This window comes from Botryllus schlosseri, chromosome 5 (assembly GCF_051294905.1).
Source record: "Botryllus schlosseri isolate E-star chromosome 5, Bs_hap1, whole genome shotgun sequence".
NCBI lineage: Eukaryota > Metazoa > Chordata > Ascidiacea > Stolidobranchia > Styelidae > Botryllus > Botryllus schlosseri.
In genome coordinates this window covers 21,267,963-21,294,132 of record NC_137240.1, presented here as the reverse complement: position 1 = coordinate 21,294,132, position 26,170 = coordinate 21,267,963, and the positions used below count along the sequence as shown (strand labels likewise).

Sequence of the window (26,170 nt, the reverse complement as noted above, 5' to 3'; positions counted from 1 at the left end):
ACAAATCTCCTGGCCCAGTCGGAATCTCGGCCGAGTTTTATAAAACCTTTTACAAGGTGATAAAGAACGACCTGTGGCAACTATATACAATAACGCCATACTCTTTGCAAAAATCTCCAAGTCATGGGGCGTATATCTCTTGAAACGGATGGATATCATAGACAGATTTGCGCCAGATGTCTGCGTAGTTGTGGTACAGACGACGACACGATCCAGTAATCAAACATTAGTTCCATCATCATGGAATAAATGTGACAGGATATAATATACTTCTGATATTTCAAATCCACATCGACGAAAATCCATTTAGTTGTGAGTCAGATATCAGGTATCTTAACATATGAAAAGACGGACAATTTTTATATGTCTATGTCTAGTCATCGTCGGTCAATGCTATTCGCGTCAAGTCAGTTGGTGCGGCATATGAAAGTGCAAATATTGAAATATATGTGTTGTATGGCCGGATGTAACTCATTAATGGCCAATTCGCCTTAACCATTCATCGCTGAACGCATACACAATTCTAACCATTCGGGCCCACGTAGTAACCAGTGTTCCCTGTAAGCTGCGCACGTGCGCAATTGGGCATTGGGAGCACGGTCTCACCGCACAGAAAATCTAAGCAGCGCGCAAAAAATCCGAAGTGGTGGCCTTTTTTTAGTCGTTACGGTCCATTGGACAACAGTACGTAACGACTAAAATAACAAGTTCATCACTTCGGATTTTGTTGCGCAGCTTAGATTTTATTTGCGCAGAGACCGTGTCTGCACTGTGCAAATGCGCACTTGCGCAGCTCAGAGGAAACATTGAATCCTACTCTATATGATCAGTCAAAGTTTGCCGCTGCCCCAATTTTGCTATGCAAGTATCTTATGGTATCTTATTGGCTTTCACACTGAGAGATAAGATGTGTGAAATTTTGTTGATATTTCAGTTGCTGTTGCATACTGCTACAAATATGAAGTGGTTGCGGGTCGCGAACTAGGACATCCAAGTCTTTTGTCTACCATCACTACTGACGTTTGTAGTTACGTTGTTAGAATACTTCCATTTCAACCTGAACAGCTTTTGAAGCTAAACTATTTACTTTTTACGTTTGACGTTTAATCACCAAGAAAGAAGTGTACAGATTGATTTCCCTCAAGTTTTTTGAATAACCATGTCGGAGACCAGGAAATGCAAACTATGCATGACGACAATAGAAGGTAATCTCGATTATTGCTCCTTTACGTTCATTGTCTATGGTAATTATGCATTGTTGGCGAATGTTGCCTGATATTTGCTGTAGGTGGCGAACGACAATGTGTCATTACAACGTCTCTGTTTGGAAATCTTTGCATTTCAACTTCGAACCATCTCCGCATGACGCTGATAGCATGACAGGAAATTAAGCATTAAACGAGCATAATACGCTTTGCCAATTTCAAGATGCATTTGCTCGAAATATTTAGATTTCCGTTTCCTAATCTTTAGTGACTGCTGTGAGCTTTGCCCGCAATCACACAGTAGCAAGAACGAAACTCACTACACGTATGAGGTCAGCGAATTTTGCTGTGTCAACCAATCAACATCAACGAAGTTTGGAAAATTGAATAGTATATTCGTTATGAAATGAATATACCATTCAATTGTATAATGAAGTTCTGTGCATCCATGAAGCTCTTGAAATTGGTATAAAGAAGGCATCTTATTACAAAAATCTATCGGGCGTGCCGGACAGTGGTTTATTATAATTCGTGTAAAACCGCCATCTCAGTTGATTTACTACTCACAGAAAGCAATAAAACAAAATCTAATTAAATTAACGTCCCCGTAATGGCAGTCGCAGAGGGGAATTCAGGATGTGTACACCGGGTAAAGACCAGATAGTATGAATCCGTTCCCGATGGTTGTTATGACAACATTGATTTGATCCCGAATATAGCACATTCAATTATGATAGCGTTAACTAGTCGAGTGGTCCTCGGGCGCGATTCAAGCTATTTCCAATAGTGAAGTCTCAGCCCGAAAAGAACGACTGGACTTCGAACTCTTACCCCTTGTTTTTACTGCCGTCTTGAAGGATGGAGGCAGCGCCATACATAGGCAATTTTGGAAAAGGGGCGTCGCAGGACGAAAAAAGGTTAAGAACCACTGTACTGGGGGTATTAAAACGGAACTCGATGTGCCAAGTCACGATAGGCGCAGTAGTTAGACGAAAATGGATTTGTAGCATGGCGCAGATGGAAGTTCCTCATCATAAAGTGCATTTGGGCATATCTCCCTGATTTCCTGTTCTGGCGCCTGGGTAAAAACACTCGATACATCAAAGGAGCTCGGTATATACATTTGCAGCAGTATGGTCGACTTGGTTGAATTCTCCTTGGAAACGATTCCAATTTGTTCAGAATAATAACAGGGTATAGAGTGCTCTATCGTCGGCGCGCGCTCTTCTTGGTACGCGGCTCGTTATGGCTAACGTTGAGACATTAGCGTTAGTCTTTTATTAAAACAACTTAAAACAACGGCTATGTTCTTCGGACGTTGAATCAAAGATCGACTGACTCAACATTAATTTGCAACATCAAGAAATACCAACATAATCAGTGATCAGCGAGGGTAATTACGGTAATCGGGGAGCGGTACGCTACACTCGGATCCTTCTTTGGGATTATTGTTATGAAATGACGCAATAGCTTTGATGGATCCGACACAACAATAGCAGTCCTTCGCCATAAGATATCAATTTTTTCCATCGGAGTACCGCAAAATCCGGTGCTATGTCATATCAATGACAGCATCTGATATATTAAATCTCCATAATACGATTTCTGCCAAGTCCTATAAATAAATATTTTTATATGTATTGTATACATACAATATATATAAATTTATCACAATTCAGCAAATGGTCCGAACTCCTGATTTTGCAGCATCGTTAGTAGTAATATGCATTACAAAAGAGCGAGAGTGACGCTTGTATCCTATTGGTGTAACGCATGCCGACAACGACAAAGGCTTCATGCAATTTCATTTCAATGATCAAATTTGTTAGTATAGCAAGCAGACGGCTTTCTCCGTCAATAACCTATCAGTCTCTCATTCATGCGTCCGTCTTCGGATGTTTGTTGCGGACCGATTTCGTCTCACTGTATGTAGTAGTGCGTAGCGGATCGACAAATTCTCTCGCCCTACTCCGATCCTGTGTTTTAAAACCCTTATCATGCGTTTTATTTCCATGAACGTTTCACTTTAACTATTGATTCGAGGATAGAAGAGGCTGACGCTTTCCCATTCTTAGTAAAAGGTATGGATCCGGCTCCGATCCGAATCCGACCGTGCCAGAAAAAGTACTGATCCGACTCCAAACCTGCTCCGGTCAAAAATGAGAAAATCCGACAGGATATCAAATCCGGCTCCGATCCATGCCCTGCTCTAGTATATAGACACCCACTGTATTTACACAAGGTCGGATATAGGGAACAAGGATAAACCTAAAACACGACGAAGGGCCCGGGCCCGGACCAGCTTCCATTGGTGGCGTGACGCTGGCGCTCTCTTTGACTTTGACTCTTTGACTAGGTTACACAATTACGACAATGAGATGCAAATTTTTTTATCAGTCACCCATTGCTCATGATTTCTTCCGTGTCAAAAGGCCATCTTACACAATTGCGATTGACAAGAGACAACGCTATGTAACATTCAATATATATAAAAACAATAGGAGCTTGAACAGTCAGCAAATGTGTCACACTTTCCAGTCACAAGGTAGGTACCAATCATAACTTTCAATAGAAATTTCAAATAATCAATGCTAAAATGAAAGATGGCTTTAAAATTCAGCGGCTGAGTTTCTGAGATGCAGATGTGATTCGGATTGACATTGGAGGACAGTGTAGACCAGGGGTGTCAAACATAAGGCTGGCCCGCCAGACGTTCTCATCCGGCCCGCGAAGCCATTTTGAGTACAGTAGAAAATGCTTGAATTATCCAATACATTTCTAACAAGTAGGAAACACTTTCCCTTCAAACAATCCCCCAAGGCAGCAAATGTTGAGCATATGTTTGATAGGCAACATATAACCATACGGCAATGGCGTTGTAGTTTCACTCTACTCGCCATTAGGAACGAGCCGGCGGAATTGACACCAAATTCTGTGCAGGCAAAAATTGCACAATGAATTTCTAGTTTTATGGAAGAAATTACCGAAGAGTATATTTATTCACAGAGGCGAAAACGCCAGTGCAAAACCGTTATATGCAGGCTAAATTATCAATATTATAGTCACACAGAAATATATATGTCAAATATCCGTGATCGCAGGGTTGTATCATTTCTGAATGAAACGTTTCCTGACTCCAGAGAAAACCGTATCCCGATTGCGTGATAGCCTGATGAATCAAATCCCAACGTCCGCGTTTACGGTCAATATCTCTTGTATTCGTCATGGCGCATATACGCAAAATGCCAACGGCAAATAACGACTAAAATAAAGGAAACATTGAAATATGCCAACTTATATCACCGTTACAGTCAGTGTTCTAATTGTTTGTAACTATATTCAACCGGTCAATCATCGCATTTTGCCAATTCTATTATTTGCGAACAACGGTGTTGCTAAAATAGAACCCTATGGTTCGTATAATAAAATGCTTGAAGATCAAATATTCAAGTGAAAAAAGAGACCATGAATTTTGAGGTAACATTGTGGAATTATTTTACTGGTGCGGACCGCGAGCGATCAGAAGGTTTGAATCCAGCTCGCGACGCTAGTTGAGTTCGACACCCCTGGTGTAGACCAACGGTTTCCAAAGTGGGCGCCAGAGCGCCCCTGGAGCCGTTAGTGGCCTCAAACTATAGATAACTAACCTACGGATAGATGGGCAACACGTGATTCACGGTCGAGAGACCGGATGCTCGTCAGATTTGTTGTCGCTTCATAGCATGAAGCGGGCAAAGCGGCGGGTTGTCGGCCAGATTGACTGTTAAAAATGCAGGTATGTGTGGTGCGAATAGTATATAGGGCAGTGGTTCCCAACCTTTTAACACCCACGTACCATTTCGAGGTTTTATACAGTGCTCGCGTACCACCTACATAAGTTACGCGCACCGAAGGCGGTGAAACAAATTTTTCACCATTTATGACGTAATAATCACGTATTTGACCTATGCGAGGTGTAATAACAAATTTTATTCCATCAGGGGCGGCCAACCTTTTTGCGTTTTACGACCGCATTTCGACCACTCATGTAGCCCACGGCCGCATTCCGGAACATAATAGTCGTAATGAACGAGCTGGACGCCCAATACCCAGGTCAAAGTGTATATGCCCATTTCCGGCGAACTGCAGACTAATCTCTTTAATGATATAGGCTTACTATACGCACCGAAATCGCGAGTGGTCACCGGTAATGGCAAGGGACTGTTCAGAGACGCGCCAAGCGCGAAAATTTTTCCATATTCACCAATGAATTTCGTCATTGATATTAGTAGTTTTACATATTACTATCAAACATTTATCCTAGTAGTTTTACATATTACTATCAAACATTTATCCTTTCTCAGCCAATGTGATCAGATTCACCGATATAGAGTTGATGCAGGGGGTGTTTCCAAAATTTTAGGGCCACTTATAAATTATGATTTTGTTGCATGCTGTTATTTCTTGACCTCCCATCAGGATTGTCGGTATAGTGAGGAGCACACGATTCCGAGTTGATATTTCTATATGAGGCACATCATTTTCCTCAGCTGTTCGCATCTGTATTGTGGGGCTCTGATTGCAAAAGGCGCTATACTATATTAAAATCTAAAAATGAAGTCACATTAACAAGATTAATTAAAAACTTTCAAGAAATCGGAAGTCAATTCGTAAATTCAATGCATGTCGACGGCCGTCAACACATACTAATTGAATTACGTGTCCACGGCCGCACAAATTTCCCTCTACGGCCGCAGGTTGGCCACTCCTGCATTAGGCAATATCAGCCAGGGTTGATGGGATGCATGGAATTGTTTTTTCACCACCGGTCACAAGATGACAACATAATGAAATACCAACAAAAGTCGATATATTTAATGGGATGGCTGCATTTGTTTATTTTCCATAGCTGGTCGATGCGCGGCATACGTTTGCTCACAGCGCATCGAAATTCATGCAGCATGAGCGCAACAAGTGGGTTTTGTTTCTTCGACTTGCCAGTCATCGGGGATGAAAATCCTTGCTCGCACTCTTACGTAGAAGGGAAAATCAGCAGATGGGGAATAGCGCGAGAAGCTAGCGTCGAGTACGAGGAGGCCATGCTAAGCCAGAAGTTTATTGGAGAACAATCTTCTCGAAATCAACCCCATACCTGAAAATAACTCCTTTCGGCTGAAAAAAATCCACTCGCGCACCACCTGAAAGACCTTCGCGTACCACTAGTGGTACGCGTACCACAGGTTGGGAACCACTGATATAGGGCAATCAGAACAGGTTCTTGAGTGATACAGTACATAGCCACTGGCGCGGCTATCAAAGCATTAATATCAGGAGTATATTTAAGGACTAACGCCAGTAATCAGAGATGCCTCAAACTCAAGTCTTGCGCAACGGAGTAAAGGCATCCTTGAACTCCATTGGAGTAGAGGCTTCATATTCAAAGACATTTTCGACATGTCTGGCACTATTCGCTACTGTGCGTTCGCTCGATATGAAATGTTAAGATACCCTCCAGGGTTGGAATCCCGGTATGTTTAGCGTAATATATTTGGTGTGCAGTATCACACCGCGTGTACAATTAGTAGGATCTTTGGTGTGCACGAGGCACCGATTCCATATCGGCAGACAGGCATACGGTACGTGTTTCATTCCTTTCAGATAAAATGGATATGGACATAGATATGTTAGAATATTACATGCAAGTGGATGGAAACAGGCTGCAGCAAGTACAGAAGTACCTTACAGATTTTAATAATTGATTGGAATACCTCACTGAGGAACTGTGTTCTGATCGCTATAGGCTTAGCGAAAGCCTGTGTTAGTGGATTTATGGAGGTCCTGCAGTGTGACCTTACCAACCCATCCAACAAAGGTCTACCCCTGCCCCCGTTGTTGAAGTTCCTTGTTGTTTTGCACTCTTACGCCACAGGAAGCTTTCAAGTTGTTGCTGGGGAGCTGGAACATGAACCTGGACAGTATTGTCATAGCTCATAAAAGCTCAACATACATCAAATTCCCACAAGGTGAAGTTGCAGCCAATGGGGCCTCACGATTTTATGACAAATAGCTGCTGAACGTCGATATAACAAGGTTCAACTATCCTCCAGAATAACTATAGAACGGATTTTTTGGAGTGTGGAAGAGCGTGTTTTCCTGCTTATCACTGGGTCTACGGATAAATGTCGACACAGCAATGGCTTTGATTGTTGCAACAGCAGTGTTATACAACTATGCCAGAAAACACAGGTAATATATTTCTTGATTTTTTTAATATCAAGCGCTTAACTCCCTTCAAATTTAGGTGCATTATCAACAATGAAACTGATGTCATCCCGCAAGTTGTAGAGGCACCAAGAGATGTACGAGGATCCCTGAGAGGCCTACCTAGCTCAGAGACGCCGGATCGTTGAAACCCACTTTAGGAATACAATTTAATTTGTTATCATAAATAAAGAAACTGCGGTGAAACTTGTATAAAACCGAACGAAATGAAGTGGAACAGTACCTATCAATAATGCACAGTTACATGGCTATGGCCATAGCAAAAAAAAGCATTAATATCGCGGTGCGGTGTTGCAAGTCGAAGCTTATGAAGTTGAATGAGCATAGCAAAAGAAACGTATTCATGTCTTGGTGCTGCAATTAGAGGCATAGTAACTATCAATAATGGGAATGCCACAAAAAGAGTTTACATCACGGTGCTGCAAGCAGAAGCTATGAATCTTAAAATAAAAGCTTTTATAAAGTAGGTAGACTAGTTTAAACTACTAGATCTGGTGAAGGCGAGCCTTCAAGCTTTTGCCTTGCATCTGCTATCAACAGGTGCTTGGTCACAAGTACCAACTGCAGATCAGCAAGGGACTGCTGCTCCTCCACTAAGAGCCTTTGCTGTTGCAAGCAGTCAATTTCTAATTCAATCTTTTTCACTTTCAGCTCATGCTCCAAGAACATGGTATCCGATATGAAGTTATTAACTTCAGCTCTTTTTGGTTTCTTTCTTGGCAACCCTGTCTTTTCCGTTTCTTTTACCACCGGAGTTGCAGTCGTGAAAGTCACATCTGAAATAGGGACATATGATATAGAAACCCTCCTTGCATAGCAAATGTGTATAAATTCTAATGCAGTCGTGAAAGTCACATCTGAAATAGGGACATATGATTTAGAAAGCCCTCATTGCATAGCAAATGTGTATAAATTCTAATAACTTCTATACGGTATGCTTATGAAGCTATGCATCTGTATATATTTACACAGATTTTAGTTAACGCTCATTAATAATAAACAATATCGATGACCACACCACATCAAGGATATGTCCTAGACCCTGATCACCATTGACTGGCTATGGTCCTCACGACTATCAATCACTGTGCTTTGCTAATTCCGCTCAGTGTTAGCTTTCAGGTTTGCGAACATATGGTTTTAAAGTTATTTAGATGGAGCGATTTTGGAGGTTTTACAGCTAAGCGGTAGCCCAACACGCAGCAAAACCTACATAACCAGAGTCAGCGATGCTCACATATCAACAGCGAATACCGCTGACTAAACTAATTTGTGGGGATCACTGCTTGATATGGTGCTTTTATCCATGAAGTGTCCATTATTATGGCATACCGTACCCGAAGATGCTGATGAAGATGTGGCTCGAATTGTTCTGGTATCATGCTATGGATCATCTGTGACATGGTACTGCCTTGGTTGGAGGGCCTCCAGTTGCCGCCATGTGGGCCCGTTCCTCTGTAATATCTTCTTTCGATCTGATGAAATGCATACGCATTAGAACTGGCCTGGCACATTCCTAGAATTCCATCAAAAAGCTTACCTCGTCTTCACGTTAGTCCAACATTTTTCAAGCTGCTTGGATGATACCTTTCGAGCATGCCGGAAGGAATTGTATTGAATGGCAAGATCTTCCCATGCACCATTTTCCTTTGGATAGAACTTCATCATTTCTTTTATCTAAGTATATCCAGCTTTGCACTTACAAGAGTCATAAGACGGCTCTAGTCAGCCAAACTAAACCTTAATTTTGACATACTGTAACTGAAAAAATATTCCTGTTGATATCCAACAAGTCTGTCACATGATAATGTTCAGGTAAAGCAGACACATCGAGTAACTTTTTCTCTTTATTTATCAATACATACCAAAACATATCTATGATTATACAAACCAAATTATTTCAAGGAAACCTCATGCAGCTGGATTCAATATTGAAACCAATTGATAACCTGAATAATAAGAGTGAATATCATGACTTCTTTGGCTCCTTAAAGATACTCCTGATATTAATGCTTTGATAGCCGCGCCAGTGGCTATGTACTGTATCACTAAATAACCTGTTCTGATTGCCCTATATCCTATCCGCACCAAACATACCTGCATTTTTAACAGTCAATCTGGCCGACAACCTGCCGCTTTGCCCGCTTCATGCTATGAAGCGACAACAAATCTGACGAGCATCCGGTCTCTCGACCGTGAATCACGTGTTGCCCATCTATCCGTAGGTTAGTTATCTATACTCAAACGGGGCTCTCGCTACAAAAGTGACGATTGGGGGTGCCACTTACCGCAAAAGAGGCCCTAATCACTAGTAGGAAATTCACTAATTATTATCGATATTTGTAGTCACGTCGTTCGCGATTGTCAATGACGCGATCAATCCTAAATCGTCAACAATACTCTTTATTGATGTTCATTGGCATGCGATATTGAGTTTCTAACCAATCAGTCATATCGAACAGATTTCTAATTCAGTGAAGCTTTCTGTACACAAGTTTATCAACGCCTGTGCAACGAATTCGATGGATTTTTAAGAGCGTACGGCACTGCACCAGAATGAAGTACAATCACATTTGAAGTGAAATTGGCTTGCACTGTTTTATTATTGCATAGTGTCTGTGATGATATTGCTACAGAAATATGCCTTTCAACTAACGTGTAGCGCATTGCTTATGATATATTTGAACCTAAAATGGCCATAAGTGCCGCCGTCAATGTCGGGTAGTAGAGAGGCGTTTGGTACCTGGAATATTGGTAAGGGGGCGTTGTGTAAAAAAATTATGGAATACTGGTGTAGATAGTAGTGGCTCCTTCCTGTCCACTTTATGAAGTATGCCGGAAGAAGCATACAGAATCCTCTTGCAGACGTATATATGGTACTGTACCGTCCATGCAATAAAACAACCGGTTCTCATATACCTAGTACCCTCTGTTACACGGAGAACACTGTTTGAAATTCGAGAGAATGGTTGTAAAAGAAGTGTAATATGACGAAGCATATATTTTATTGAAGTTTATTTGAACTCATATGGAACAGATGAACTTAACCCCACCAAAAATTGACGTGTAAGCGTAAAGAAAAGGGTAGAAATGTAGTGTAGAGTAATCTGAACTTGAAGGCATTAATGTAGTATTCGTGTACCGAGGATAAATACAAGGAACGAACATTAATGATCAGAGGTATAATCTGTCGGCCATTTTAATTGAGGCGAAATGTGAACTCGCCGGCTGTATAGTCAGTGAATCGCGGCAACCACATATTTAAATCTAGCTTGGTAGAGTGAATAACTGTTATCGCTTAATGGGCGATGCGAATTCAGGAAGTTATAAAGGGTCAAATTTCATAATCGATGCCATATGGTATAACTCGAATGAGATGCGAAGACCTATCGTTGCGGCAAAGTTAATATGACGGCGAGCAGCGGACTTTTAATTTACCAAATTAATGCGACCTGTAGTTGCGTTTTTTTTTATATACATACGGGAATACATGACCTTTGGAATTATTGTTGAAATTAGTTCGGTAAGCTCACGTCAGAAAAACGACAATTGTATGTGATCCTAAATTCACACTCAATTTGAATCTCCATTCACGCGGGTGAAAAGCGCCGTGTGTTAGCGATCGTGGGGATGCGTTGTCACGGGTATTTGACATAGCACGTAGGAAAATGTGAATTATGATCTCACCTTTATAGGGGAGATACAATAATAGCCTGATCATTCGCGCGTTATTATCTGTGCTCTCCCGTATATACCGCATGATGGATGTTAATTCTCATCTGCTTTGTACAATTGATCGCTTGGTCAGTATGGTAAGCGTTTGCTCTGTAATTAATACTGTGCAGAAGTGCATTATGCGGTGCTTGGCGTTGGGTTGTGCTGTCAGGTGCTGATGAGGCGCGAGATTCGCGGCGGTGCGAGTTCTGAATTAGTTCAAGTAGTTTTGCTGAACGGACGTTTTCGACACTGGCTTGCTGGTTGGTGATGCAACATGATAACGAGATTACCATATGGATGGCCGCGTAGTGAAAACCCGCGTGAACCTACCACTTTTTGATCATGAAACTCGAGAACAATCCATCTAAGGTAAACACCCAGCTACGTATCTCGTGCGGCCGATATAAATATACAAGCGAAGATATATCTGACGTGATACTGTATCTATACCAAAGTAATGTGACCTGTAGTTGTATTTTGACCCTTTTAAAACTCCGCAATTTTGCAACTATTCGGTGAAAGAAAACATAAAGTTAACTCGACGTTGAATTTCAATAAATTCACCTCAGGAAAATCAACAATAGTCCGGGATTCTAAACTCGCACTAAATTCGGGTGATCAACGCCGTGTGTTAACAATCGTTGGCATATGATGTCGCATGTATTTGACACAGCGCGCAAGAATATATGTATTCTGGTTTCGCCCGTACAAAGAAGATACAAATTATTCGTGCGGTACTCTCTATGCTATAATCCAGTTTAGGAGAACCTCGAATGAATTTCGTGTGCGCATAATGAAACAACAGCGCCCGCTGGCGACCTAAAGAAATATATGAACAAAAGTCGCCCTTTTAATAAAAAAGGGGGGCTATTTGTGATGCGCTAGGTCGTCGCTTCGACCAATTATGGGCCAGCCAAGCTAAGGTCGTACAGGGTATGCCTCTGACGCCTAAAAATACTAGGATCCTGGAGTTCAAGCTAGGCTTCGCATGAAAACCCGAATTGAAGAATTCTTGTTGTTAGACGTTGTTGTGTGTGGGTTGCTGAGTAAGCTTGTAAAAGGACTGACAACCCAAAGGTAATGTATTTCTCTGAGTGGGGGAAAGGTGATTGCAGCGAGCGAGGTACTGCAATGTATTGGGTTGGCACAAAATCAAAAAGGGCGACCGATGTTTCTATCCAAATAAGGAGCCGAGGCCGAATCGTGACACTTAGTCATTTCTACTCGTGCACGAAGTCGTTATAATGGGTCATTTATAATGATGAGGGAGATTAACTCGCACACGAAGCTGTGCCATTTTGGTAGCTGATAGAGCCGAAAACAATTAGTTAATGGCCGCGGCTGGAGCACGAACTGTGATTCATAAAAAGATTAAAAAGAAAATAACTCATCACGAACTGGGCCCGAAACTTATAGCCAGCTCTTGGCAGGGAAGACCTTGTTTGTTTTTGAAACAGAAATGCATATAAGCAGCCTCGAATCACCATCTATCCAGTCCAATTCGGACTCCAACGCGAAGCGGAGGAATTGAAGCTTATAGACAGACCGCATCTACGCACGGACGAGGCTGGCATTGTTGCACCGAGGTTACGTCATCGAAGATCAGAGCGTATGTAAATTTAAGTTTATTCAGTATTTGATTCAAGATAAATGACCAATTAATTTGTCCTACACCCAGTTGGCAAAGTGTAGTGACTTTGCATCATCATGCAATCATGCATACTTCGAAAATTCAATTTGACTTGAATGATGACTTGACGGTACTTGGCTGGGCTCGGGTCGAAATGTGTAATGTCTCAAGGTGACTCGTGACTCGAAGGTAGTGGTTTGATCTCCACACTGTTCTGAGGTCACAAGAGTTTATGGTTATAGCTATTCTGGAACACAGTGCAACTGTATAAAAAGTGCTAGTCGATTTGAATTCAAAGAAAGGGAACGCTGAAAGACAGAGAGGGTCCGAATTGTATGACAATTGCTAAAGAAAAGAAAAACTGACTTGTGGATGATATCAGCAGAGGTGGTCAAAGTAGTCAAAAAAGCTACTCAAGTAGAAGTAGGAGTAGCGACGGAAAAATCTACTCAAGTACAAGTAGAAGTACTTCTTCAATAAGCCACCTAAAACTACTAGAAGTAGAAGTAGAGAAAATGAGATCTACCTGAATAAGTACTAGAAGTAGAGGAAAACTACTTGAGTACTTCCAAAAAGTAGATGTACTTCGTGACTGACCACCTCTGGATATCAGTCATATTCTGTTGTAATTCGAATGGGTGATGACATATGAAATCCTTTGCAAATATTGCCGTTTGTTCTCAGACATGCGCGGTATATAGTCCTAGTTGCCATGGATGAAACAAAGAAGGCTACACCATATTAACACATTTTATCGATAGTATTCAAAACGGATCATGCTTGATGGTATTGATCCATGTCTGCGGAAACCCGCTCGAATAATCAATACGAAAAGTATGTAATTCATTTACGCGAAAATTTGAGTAGGACAGTTAGTATAGTTTAATTAAAGTCCAGAGATACTAATGTCTAGAGATATAAAAGCAGGAAATGACGAGTGCTTATGCCGCGTTTAGTCAATCAGTTTTAATAATATTTTCATCATTTCAAAACACCACGAAACTGCGATCCAGGGCAGTCGTACTAACTATCCTGCCGCGTGTAGTAATTGGCTGCGACAGATTTGGCGCGATGAAAGTGTCTAGTTGAAAGTGAGCCTGACTCCAGTCAAGATTTGAATTTGCCGAAAAACACTCTATTATTTCGTGTAAGCTTACATGGGCCGAACTAGGACCAAGAATTAGTGAGGATGAAAAATAATCACTAGCAGCGATAAAGTTTCCGTAGGGTATGTTGCGGCGTTGTAAATGTGTGGTATCGCAGTGCGTAAATAAATATGTGCCGTTCGCTGTGCATATTTATGCCGACAATAAGGCGGGTGCCTTTGTACCTAGATATTCCATGGTTTTGTCAGCATTTTAGAGCATTCTTGTTTAGTGTTTTTGAGGACAATTTACCTCGCTGACGTAAGATGAAACGCACTAACTCAAGAATAGCTTCAGAAATATACCCACTTGTCGCATTAAGTAATAACAAGGACAAAGTCAAATTGGATTTATTATTGGTACGGCAAGCAGGCGACTCGAACCAGGCTTGGACAACTAAATAATTCTAGTCGTCTAATCTCACGGAATTAGAGCGAAATGCCAGTAATATAATTTTAACATAATTTGAAAAAGCTGCGTAGCTCTAATTCTAATTTTAACATAATTTGAAAAAGCTGCGTAGCTCTAATTCTAATTTTAACATAATTTGAAAAAGCTGCGTAGCTCTAATTCTAATTTTAACATAATTTGAAAAAGCTGCGTAGCTCTAATTCTAATTTTAACATAATTTGGAAAAGCTGTGTAGCTCTAAATCTCACCAAATTCGGAAAAGCTGAAAATTTTCTAAAGTTGTCTGGGTATGACTCGAAATGAAAATATATTTACCTATATCTGAACGTCACAAGCGCTACTATTTCGGCAAGGTCAATACACTCAATACCATTCTGATCTCGACATCAATGCCCATGTGGAGACGCTGTAAATGGTCACGGAGCAGCGAGCCAGTTCGTTGGCTACTGTGTCCGTTTTGTGTTGTGATGTATATCGGGGCCTTGTGTTGATTTTACGACCTAGCGCTGAAGCGCCAGTATAGTTGCCGGCTATCTATCGCAAACATCGCAAATCGCAAACAACAATATCAGCGGATTTCAAATTGCTAATTCGATACCTTTGGTGCTAGACCTTGGAGAAGATCGATTAATATTCCAAAAGTTTAGGGCTACTATTGTGATTAATAAACATCGATACCTTGGTCACTAACTAGGATTAATACAGAAATATTATACAACCGGAATTACTAGGCCTATAACATTAGGAATACTTCAGGCCAGTACTGCTAATATAAAGACCTTAGAAAAGTAACCCATGGTTGAACTTATCCACACATTCGTTTTTCGAAACTGATGTGTCGATGATGGAATATGACACTAGCCTAAAACCCGCTTTGTCCGCGTATTCACTTTACGAAGTGAATGCGCCTGACGAACGCCATTTTGTCGCATTGCAATCATTACGCGTACGAACTATGAAAGTTTACTGTATTGCAGGGGTTCTCAACTTTCCTTGTATAACGGGCCGCATTTTAACAGCAAAAGACGCTGCGGGCCGCAGAACTATGTTACCTTGCATTCATGGGCTACTATTAAATTTAGGCTATTGTAGCCGATTTACCAGTCGTATACCGGCATTTAGTACATTTCTATTCATTATAAAGTAATAATGAACAGCGTTCGTAAGTTTGCAGCTGCTGCTTGTGAGAATGTGTATCTTCTAGCGGCGCATGTAAATCCCTTCATGGAACGTGCATTATATTCGTTGTCAAGTCGGTATATGCAACTTCAAATCCTTCCACCAGAGAGCCGAACTCTTTGTTCCAATGCGTGGGCGAGCAAGTATAAAATTACTATAACTTTTGCGTTACAGAGACCATTATCACATTGAGCTCTGAGTGATATGAGAAGAAATCTGGTGTTTGGGGGCATTTCTGAGCAAACCAATCAACCCTTCTCCTTTCCGTTCATGCCTAGGGCAATGTACCAATAGTTACGGAAATCAACTTTGTCAAGTTGATATTTTTCGCTGGTCCCCTCCCCACGTTTGCCCACCCAGCCAGTATTTCTCTGCATATATGTCCACTCTGATGAAATTCAACCAGATAATTAGTTATACAATGTCGGTGGATTCATCCAAGGCTGCGTAAAAGTAGTCTACGCGGCAACGTGTTTCAGAACAGGCAATTAAAGATTGACTAATATTGATGTTACTCGTCTGGTCAGGATTGAATCAGACGATTGCATCTTCGAAATTTGTCTGGTGATGTTGTCCTTGCTGCTAAGTTCCGGAAACAGCAAATATTCGCAAAGTATGTTACGATTTTATTGAAATCACACCTTCTATATCAGATTTCTTGGGTTTAGCGATATTCGAAGCAATTTTAAACGATGCGTCTGTAACGTCGTCGGCAATCTCAACAACCTTTCACAGTGAGTCAAACACTCTTTAAAAGTGTAGGCCTACTAAGAAGCGGGATTCTCTTGAACCAGAGTCCAGCCGAATAATGATTCAAAACAATAACAATCTGAAGTCGAGCATATATCAAGAAACGAGAGCACATTGAAGCAGTGGTTCTCAAACATTTTTAGTCACGCCCCCCCTTTTGATAGGGAAAAATTTCGTGCCCCCTTATCGTCATATAACAAAATGCAACCAGAATGCTAGCAATACAAACGGCTAATAGTTTGATGGCATGGAAGGTTATAGCCGTTGATCAGAGAATTCTCAAATATGAAATTCGGACTATACACAGAGAAATAACAGTGAGGGATAAATTGCGCGCAGCGCGAAATTTTTTTCAGTTGACCGCACCTTCGCGCCCCCTTCAGATGCTTCACGCACCAAAGAGGGCGCGTGCCCCCAGTTTGAGAGCCACTGTCTTCAAGAATGAGTAATCAAACGAAACAGAGACGGTGCGATAAAAGAGCTAAGTATCTAAATTAATTTGTAACAATACCGTGTCATTAGTAATTGCGTTTATAATGAAAGATGTCGCGGGCCACAAAATATACGTCTGCGGGCCGCATGCGGCCCGCGGGCCGCGGGTTGAGAACCCCTGCTGTATTGGCAAAAATCAATCTGCAAAAGGGTATTTTCATGGGAGGGTTTACTATGACGTATTATTGCAACGTGACGCCTATCTTTCTTATGTTGTTCAAGTACTGCATTTACCTAATCTTTGACATTTACCGTCATATTGCTTTAAGATGACGCTAACATGTCTTAAATATAGGTATAAGTTATGAACATTTAATATGAGAATAGTTGGTTGTTACTGCAGTAATTTAATAGCGAGTACTACAACTGTAGGTATTAATAAGGCGTCATAACTGACCCCGCCCCTATACTAGTGTCAGGACCCTTCACCCCAACGGGACAAAATTTTGAAAATTTGATGTGTAATGGACCATAGGACAATAGAAACATGGGTGTTTAAAGACCTCTTGGGGTAAGGCATTGGAGCATATGTGAGTTCGAAATTCGCGATAAGCCTAGTCTATTGCCTATGAAAAACGATATATACGAATGAATAAAAAAGCTTAAGCACACCAATACTGGAAATTAAGGAATATAGCATGATTACAATTAGGATATTGGTTCACATATGACTATTATAAGTGAGATGGTATCATTTTGTGCTTATCTGGGACTGTGTCGTATGCATGTTAAGTGTTAGCTATACCATCAGTTTGCTTAACCGAAAATGGCGCCACCATTTTGTCATGTATGCGAGCTTTTACAGTGAGCCGAAGTATGACTGATATATGTATGCATATCTATGCCATGTATGATGTCCACATGAATTGTACACTCAGTTGTAGTATCCAATTATTGCATATAAAGACGACATCGGTGCGTCCGCTATAGTTTCGGCGAACTTGTGACTCTATGCCAAGTAAATCCGCCAGTCTGAAACAGAGCCCCAAACGAAGCATCCAGTAGCAGACTATATCCAGAAAACCGGACATTGACGGAGGCATTGTGGAAGGGTTTGACGTATTTTGAGATTGAAGGGTGATGTTCCGATGTCCCTCTGAAAAATCTTGACATGCTATTGATTGGGTCGGCTGCTTGCCGCAGTTGCAAAGTATACAGAAATAAAGCAGTGCGATGAAATAGGAGTGACTGCTAACCGAAATTGCAATGTATACATAAATGAAGAAGCTCGATTAAATTTGCTGGAATCGCTCCATAAAGCCGATGAGCTAAAGATGGAAAGAGCCAAGAACATAGAGGTATTGCATTCGGAATATCGTTACAACGAACCCTCAACAAACCCCGCGTTCTGTTGGACTTGGAATGCCCGATCTCCGAATCGAAATCACGCAAGTAGGCTACTTGATGATCCTAAGTAGTAACGACTCAAACAAGGGGTCGGTTCCTGGACTAATTGCGGTTTGATATCTGCATCTGGAAGATTGGGGAACTCTTATAAACAAGGTGGTCGGCAAATTGGTCAACTTGAACTCTGTGTGGAATTGTTTTTTTGTGGCATCGATTGGCATATTTCTTGTATATTATATGCATGTATATTGTCGGCAGGAAATACCGTCACATTTATGGTGTAAACACACCTTGGAGTATTGAACTGTTATTAATCGTGCATGAATATGAATAGGTTAAATCTTGACTCGTGTAGTGATTGACGTATGTTCCGTGTGCCAACTTAACCGAGTTTTGCATAGATACTTCATTTCTGTCTGCATGATAATTATTGGAGTATGTTGGTTGTGTTAAGCCAAGGGGCTTGTCTATTGTATGAATAGTTTGAGCCGCTGGACCTACCAAGGTCACTGCTTCGTTCGATCAATCTACAACCAATGCTTCAATCAACGTCGACAAAACCGGGTTGTATAAGGGGTGTGGAAAAATGTGGAAAAGCCAGGAGATGGGGTTGAGCTCTGTGAAGTAAATCGAACCAAGTGTGGAATACTTGTATGGCAAGCGCCATGAAGCTACACTATAATCAAATGGAGGCACCAACTGGTCTTCTGGGGCTCAGCGTCATTTCTTGGCAATTTCAGTGGACGGGGGAGAGTCTGAAGACGAACACATCGATTACCTCCTTACTATCTGCGAACGCCAATCTATGAAAAGAAAAGATCGTCGAAGGATCACAACTGGGGTTTTCTGCGCCGACACGGGAAGCGTCCTCAAATTGAAAAACGTCGTAGAAACCTAATACCCGCCAAGCTGGGAGGAGCGACAACCTATAGACATGAAACTACGTGATATAGGTGACTCCTCCCACGTTGACTCCTTAGTAATAATCAATTTCGACGGACTATCGGCTCCATTTGCGATCGAGGAAGGAGACCTCTCAATATTGTAGGTCTAAAATGGATTGATCATGTACAACAATTACCAAACATAGCGACTGAATTTGAATCTCCGCCTAATGCAAACGAAGGGTTGTCTTTAGTAACGCTTCATGACGGGATCTCGTGTGATCAACGGGACGGAACCAAAGTCGGAAGCAGTCTTCGCGACACTGTAACCGATGATGGGTTGATGGAAGCTGCAAACCAGATAAGCGTCGAGCCGGCACGTTGTCTGTGTCGCCGCAGGCCGTTGCCGCTGGCGCAAGTGTCGAGATGGTAATCACCACTGGCGCGAAATGTGTCGAGTTAGGAATCCCTGCTGGCACCAATCATAAATACGCCGATCTTACGACGGCAACTGTCTTACCTTCTTTCCCAAAAGGTCAAAAAAATATGGGAAATCCCTAGTGTTGGGTCAGGTAGCCCCTGCTGGCACTAGTCGAGAAAGTGTCGGGTCAGTTAGCACTGCTGGCACTAACTAAAGATGTGTCGAGTCAGGAATCCCTGACGGCACCAATAATGAAGACGTCGAGCGCGGAATCCCGGCTGACGTAAATAAGGACCTGCACGAGAAAACTGGTCCTGAAAGCTCTCGTGGATGCACTTGTCCGAATAACTGTAACAATTCGGCCCATAGATGCATGACGACAGCCACAGTTATGAGTAATTTCCCAAACAAAGCAGCTGTTACCGGCTAACCGGACACATGTCCGGTCATGACCGGCAAGGAGTCTGGGGATTTTAAGATGCACGTCTCCCCAGAAACGGGCCCCCGGCGGCGACTGAATCCGCCGGCGTGACGGTAGGCGTGGGCACACGCCGAGATCAGAGGTCAGATTGAATAGGTTGGGAATCCCCGCTGACAACGAAGAACCTCGCCCTTCTCTCCACCAACACCAAAACCCCGTTCATAACGAGATTCGCATTGGGCCAATAACTGGCCCAATTACTATGTAACCTTACAACAAGACACCAGTCCCAGCGTGAAGACGGAACTCGAAAGTCTCTGTGCACAATCGGTAGCACTGGCGAAACTGTCATACAAACCTCCTGACTTTTGACTGGCCTAGAAAAAATCGCCATCCCTGAAGGAGTCTTGACAGCCGTTTATGATCCATTTGCTTCCGAACTTGATAGCCTGCGGGGCCAACTCAGCGCCCCCCAATCCATGAAATACCAATGCGACATCGGACGTAAGGACCCATCGACTAAGCCTTTCGTTTCTGGCCCTTATAACCCGACGCGGGAGGGTCAGGCGAAGGCACTAAAGGAAGCAATAGATATAATACCTTATTTTGGTATTATTGAACAAGGTTTTGCCGAATGAAAATTGGCTATTTTTGTTGTTCATGAGAAAATAAATGAAAGACTACAAGACAAGGCGTGTCGCTTTCGATAGTAGCAAGACGGACGTCAGAGGTAAACCCCCATCCCTAGAAGTGTACATGATCGCTTACTACAGTCCGACGTGGGTAACTCCAGCGGCGAAAGACTATGATCCAAGCACTACAGCGCTGAAACATCTGCCACCCCTAACAAAACAATGGCGGATGAAAGCGAGGCTGGTGCAAGGAAGACGATCGAAATCGATGGCTAACAAAAAGGGGGAGTATAAAACTGTCAAACCAACTGATGCGACTTATGGGAAGCAACAGTTGCAAACTCTTCGCGCGTGAAACCAAACCTACGGAATGAAGAAAATCATTGGTGAAACACCAACAACGACGCGAGTGCATCCGGTCACCACTGCGAAGGCTCTGCAGAACACCACGGAAGACGGCAGGACCGACATCGGAACGGACTACCAAAACCCAGACCACAACCGCAAGGTAAGTACCGAAACAACTGTTTTGTATTCAACAGGAGACGACAAAGACGACTCGTCTTCGAAGAGTGTCGAACTAATGAATATTTCCTTTGAGTCAACGATGGCTAACACATCGCCGCAGCCCGGGCAGAAAACCCGAAGTTTGGGAACACCCGCTCCTGAGTATTCCCGAATATCAAGAACCACCGTGGGGAAGACAACCACAGATTTCGTTGACCACAACTATACTCGATGGCTGCACGAACTGGTGATGATGGAAGGTGGATATAAGGTAAGTGGATTAAACTTGATCGATAGGATGATTATGGAAGGTGCGAAACTGATACCTACACTGAACCCGGTTGCTGTGATAATGATGGTAACCGGGTTGATAGCTCTGGTGATTGTGTTATGGGTAGGTTGTATAAGGTGTCGTCGACGTAGAACCTTAAGTCGTATGAGGAACACGAGGAGACGAAACGGAACAAGTCAATAGATGGCAATAAGAGTAATACGGAACACAACGGAGAATGACTAAATCTGAAGGTAAGAATGGGTGTTTAAGATTTAGATGTAAATACGGGATTTTCATAGTTTGTTATAGGGAAGTAATGAAGTGTAACGTTATAATTTTGGTAAATCGTTAAGAAAAATGGTGATAGGTATCATGCGTATAAAACAAATCCTTTGGCGCATCGTTTATGATGAGTCCCAAGCACTCCGTGTTTCACGTAATGGGCGTTAAAGGGAAAAACTGTGAGTCATGGTAAGATAGCTATGTAACGAAGCATAAATGAATGGCAGTGCATCGTTTATAATAGGTATCAAGTGAATTATTTTACGTAATGAGCGTAAACGGAAAAAAACTGAAACCTCGCAACTAGAAATCTGTTGAGTAATGAAATATCAATTCGAGAGAACAATAAAAAAAAAGGTTGACGTGTAAAAGTACTTAGTCAATAAAGTGATCACCATGAACGGGTAATGTTGGTGTATAGTGCACTAGTTCCAAACAACCTATGCATAGGCGATATGTATTTCAGCTAATATTCATTATAAAACCGGTTGTGATGTGCGCGGAAATAACCAGAGCTCTTGCCGAATGATTAGTCTCGTCATCTATGAAGGACAAACATGTCAATAATTATAATCACTGCAGTATTGCTTCTTCATAAAATAGACCGAGTTACTGCAAGTATTGCGAATTTCACAGCAATTCTTAAAGCTTATAGTATAGAGCAGAGATGAGCACTGTCTGCTGTGCATTCGGGTTCATTTCATTATGAATATACTATTCAATTCAAACATTATGTTCGAAAACACCTAATTTACATACATGAGGGCAAAATCTTGTCAAAATTAAGTTTGTAAGTTAAAAAAATTTAAAAATGCTGATTTTTAGATGAAAATCATCCGTTTTTAGGTAAAAAATCGTCCTACCTTCGTTTCCCACCAGTTGACAAACAAAATAAACTTGCAACAATTGGTAAACCCAAAATCCTCAAAATATTGAAGTGACTATGCGTTTTGGGATAGTTTGCAATCATTGGGTTTCTTCTGTATGATTAATGAATCGGTACGTTGAACTAGAGCGTGAGTATAGCCAGGCGTATTTTTGTCATCAATATTCTATATCATAAGCCTGATGAAACAATCATGTGGTTATTCCAATTAATCAATATGTACCGAATGTACTGATGGAGACTAAATCAGTATAATTCATTCGCAATTTTAATTTTATGTATATAGATAAAAAATCTTCACTCTCGAATGGTGTCAGTAACCACTGGAATACAGTGATGAGTAAATTGCTTTCCCTGCGTGGGGAATATATGTCCATTATCATCCTGTTGGCAATTGTCAGCAATGTGAATGGTGAGTTAATTTATATATTGTTGTTGAACATAGTTATTCGAATTCTTGCAATACTGCTGACGATATCCCCTGACGAGGGTCAGCCGAAAAACTTCGGGAATAAATATGAATATTTTATTCAAATGAGTTATTTTTTGTGTTTTTCAAAACTGCTTCAAAATGAAATAGAAAATTTTGTGTTAATGTTAGTTGAAAGCATCGTTAGATTTATTATCTTCTAACTTCTAGATTATGAGGCAGCATGTTTCATTTGAGACTTCTTTTTCGAATTTAAAGATATTCCAATTACTATTGTCATTTAACCATGTTCACATGAGTATGATTGCTGGATTAGGACACTTGTGCAGTTACAATGTAAGAAATTTCCGTCGGCGACAAGACTTCATTTGCGAAGACACGGTCGATCTTGTTTAATTAAAATATTGAAATATTATGACTTGAAGAGTGTTAATCGAGGACGTATTCTTTCATGTCACTAATAAACACAGACATCAAAATTCAGTGTATTCTAGGTATGCTATGTACAGTAGTATTATTCCATGATGTTGCTAAACTTTCGCTAATTTCATTTTCCATTGCATCATGATTTGCAGGGCAATTTTGTATGCGCAAATTCGTCAACGGAAAATGGCACAATATTGGAGACTGCAAGGTTAGTACTGCATATATATTAGTAGTCCGTCACTATACTCGCGATTATATCAGTGTTTGTTATTGGAGTGGTGTTATATGCTTCACCGTGCAACGCCACAAATTCGCGGGTTGAAGTTGAACCTCGGGCAGCTCTAGCAGAACGAGTTAATACTAGTCCCTCTTCGCAAATAAGATCCACATGAGTTCACAAAAGTCTAAACTTAAAGGGGCACTGCACTCTAAAAATTATGGTCTCAAATTGAAGGACAAAACGAAAAAAAAACTTTGGCCGCAGCTATTTTCTTCGGTACACCACCGAAGTTTAGCTGCAATTTATTGAAATGTCCACAAGTGTTTCAAGCTCCAGCAGTCACGCAGAGATCGAACTTTATTTAGCTGTCAGCCGATGTTATGAAAGAAATATGTCGTACACGGCAAGGTGGTTTAGATACCGCGTTCCACGGAAGATGTCCAGTCAGGAGATTTATCTCGAAATCGGGCCTATTGTATTCTATTTCTCTAGGACAGAAGTAGATCATGCCCTATTTTTATGTACGATCCGGGCCATGTTTCTAGCATGTTATATTGCTCCAACTGTATCGCCATACGAACTTGAAAATCAATGTCTGCGTGATACTAGACGCAGCGGCCATAAACAGACTAACTATAACGTATCGTACGCCTGTAATTTTGTTCTCTTCAGAATAAAACCACAAACAATTAGGGTATTTCGATTTCCCTTTTTGTGAAAACAAATCGTTGCTGACCACATAGCACTATGAGCCATCATTCGATGTCAACTTCTATTGAGATTGCCTACATGGCGAAAACACAAACTAGCGAGTTGATTGCGATACGTCGTGTTGCGTCCGAATTTACGAGAGTTTACGTGAGTTCAAAGTGCCCTTGCGTACGCTGGCAGCAAAATGTTTTAAAATACCAATTTTGACACAATGCGGTAATCACATTCGAGAGAGCTCGTGACCGCTGGCGGAGATTCTGGTTTACCGCATTGTTTTGTTGCAATCGACTTTTACGTCCCTGTAGGAGTGTTCCCGTATCTTAGCAATATTGTAAAATGTACTTTTCGGTCCGACTTTACTGTGCGATGCGCCCGATATTAGACTTAATCCTTGACTTCCATGTCTAGTAGGCCTCTATAGAATTGGGACATCGGTGTCTGATCTTGCGAGTGCTCAACTGTCGTCAGATGATATGCAATTTCCGAGTTATTGGATCGGACTATTCTCTGGCTTAGAGGTCATTATTTTTGATTAGTATTGTCTTAGCAAATAAATAGCTGCAATCACTTGGAATTCAACGGAGATAGTTTGAAGCAGTTTGATTGATTTGAATTGTAAATCAATGGCTAGCCTATTATTTCATTATGAGCCAATGATTAGGTTTGAACACGTCGGGAAACACTGACCCGTTACGGTGGCGAGAGAGCGTAAAATATACAGCTGCAACACAAAACGGCTTCGGGTTCGAGTCCGACCTAGTTCGAATCCAGTATTCCTAGCTAATGTTGGACGTTTGTCAAACCACATCCTCGCCATCTCATCCGTGTAAGCGGTGTTTTCAAAAGGCCTAGAAGTGGGCCATGATACCAGTCGGAAGCTACAGAATAAAAAATAAGTAATATCGGTCTGATGTAATTTACCCTTGTAGTCGACAAACACCATGGACACCATAAACAACAACGGCATCTTACCCATTATTAGAATTAAGCGTACTGGGGACCAATGTTCCCTCTTAGTTTCGCACTGCTGACAAAGTCCGTGCGCGCGCACAGACAAATGTGTGGAGCGCACAAAAAAGCCGACGTGATAACCTTATTTTAAGTCCTTGGTTCTCAACCTTTTTCGTCTTGTGGCCCCTTTGTCGATATTTGAGCTACAAGTAAATGAAAAAGTTGCCTGTGACTAAAAAAGGTGCTTTTCAACGCACAACCATTTGTTGACTTAGCAATTGATGGCCAAACATATTCATATCTGTCCGAACTATGTGTAATGCAGACTGCACTACACTTTGGTAAAGCACAGTTAAATTTGACCTGTTTTTTACCAGTCGGGTAGCCGCTGACGAAAAAATAAATCACCAAATCTTGCTATGTCCTTGAGTTGAATCGATGAATTTGGTATGTTTTTCATGTTTGCTCATATGTTGGCCTAAAAAGTTGAACAATTTCACCAACCGCCTTATGGTGAATTAAGCATGACTTTACCTGCTTAGTAGCAATTTGGTCGAGAGGCTGTCGCGGGCCAAGGAAATCGTCTCGCGAGACTCACTTTATCAGGGGGTGTAAGGAAGGCATTTAAAGATACACCTATAGCTTAAAATACGCCAAACAAACATACAATTGTAAAGAATTAATCTCTACTAAACAGTTCTATACCATGAAAATCTAAAAACCTTGTGAACCAAGTGTATCTTCCGATACTACGCCAAAGCCTGATTCCCCCTAAAAATTTCAAAATCGCCGCTCGTTGGGGAATCCCCCCCGGTTGGAAATCACTGTTTGAAGTCGTTACACACCGTTGTCCAGGGGACCTCGCAGTGAGTTGGTGAGTGCGCACAGAGGGGTTGTAACCAAGTCATCACGACACTGTAAAAATTATTGTTGTAAATTTACGACAAAAAGCCTGGTGATTTCCAATACAGGCTTACAACCATAAGCT

The 26,170-nt window shown here is 41.5% G+C and overlaps 2 protein-coding genes and 2 long non-coding RNA genes across 5 annotated transcripts in view; 1 reads left to right on the top strand and 3 right to left on the bottom strand.

The window, feature by feature from the left end:
* LOC145439855 (uncharacterized) overlaps nucleotides 1–26,170 on the bottom strand; it is a 366,083-nt gene that overhangs the window by 329,561 nt on the left and 10,352 nt on the right. The window lies entirely within an intron of this gene.
* LOC145439851 (microfibril-associated glycoprotein 4-like) overlaps nucleotides 1–26,170 on the bottom strand; it is a 45,085-nt gene that overhangs the window by 9,085 nt on the left and 9,830 nt on the right. The gene's annotated exons all lie outside the window — the stretch shown is intronic.
* LOC145439375 (uncharacterized) lies at nucleotides 6,444–7,652 on the top strand. Its single transcript, XR_013915180.1, has 2 exons — nucleotides 6,444–7,430; nucleotides 7,486–7,652. It is a non-coding gene; the product is annotated as an uncharacterized LOC145439375 (long non-coding RNA).
* LOC145439374 (uncharacterized) lies at nucleotides 7,904–9,705 on the bottom strand. 2 transcript variants are annotated; one of them, XR_013915179.1, is made up of 3 exons: nucleotides 9,007–9,705; nucleotides 8,804–8,941; nucleotides 7,904–8,242 (listed from the first exon to the last, which is right to left on the bottom strand). It is a non-coding gene; the product is annotated as an uncharacterized LOC145439374 (long non-coding RNA). The 2 variants fall into 2 exon arrangements; XR_013915178.1 differs by having other exon boundaries at nucleotides 8,804–8,933.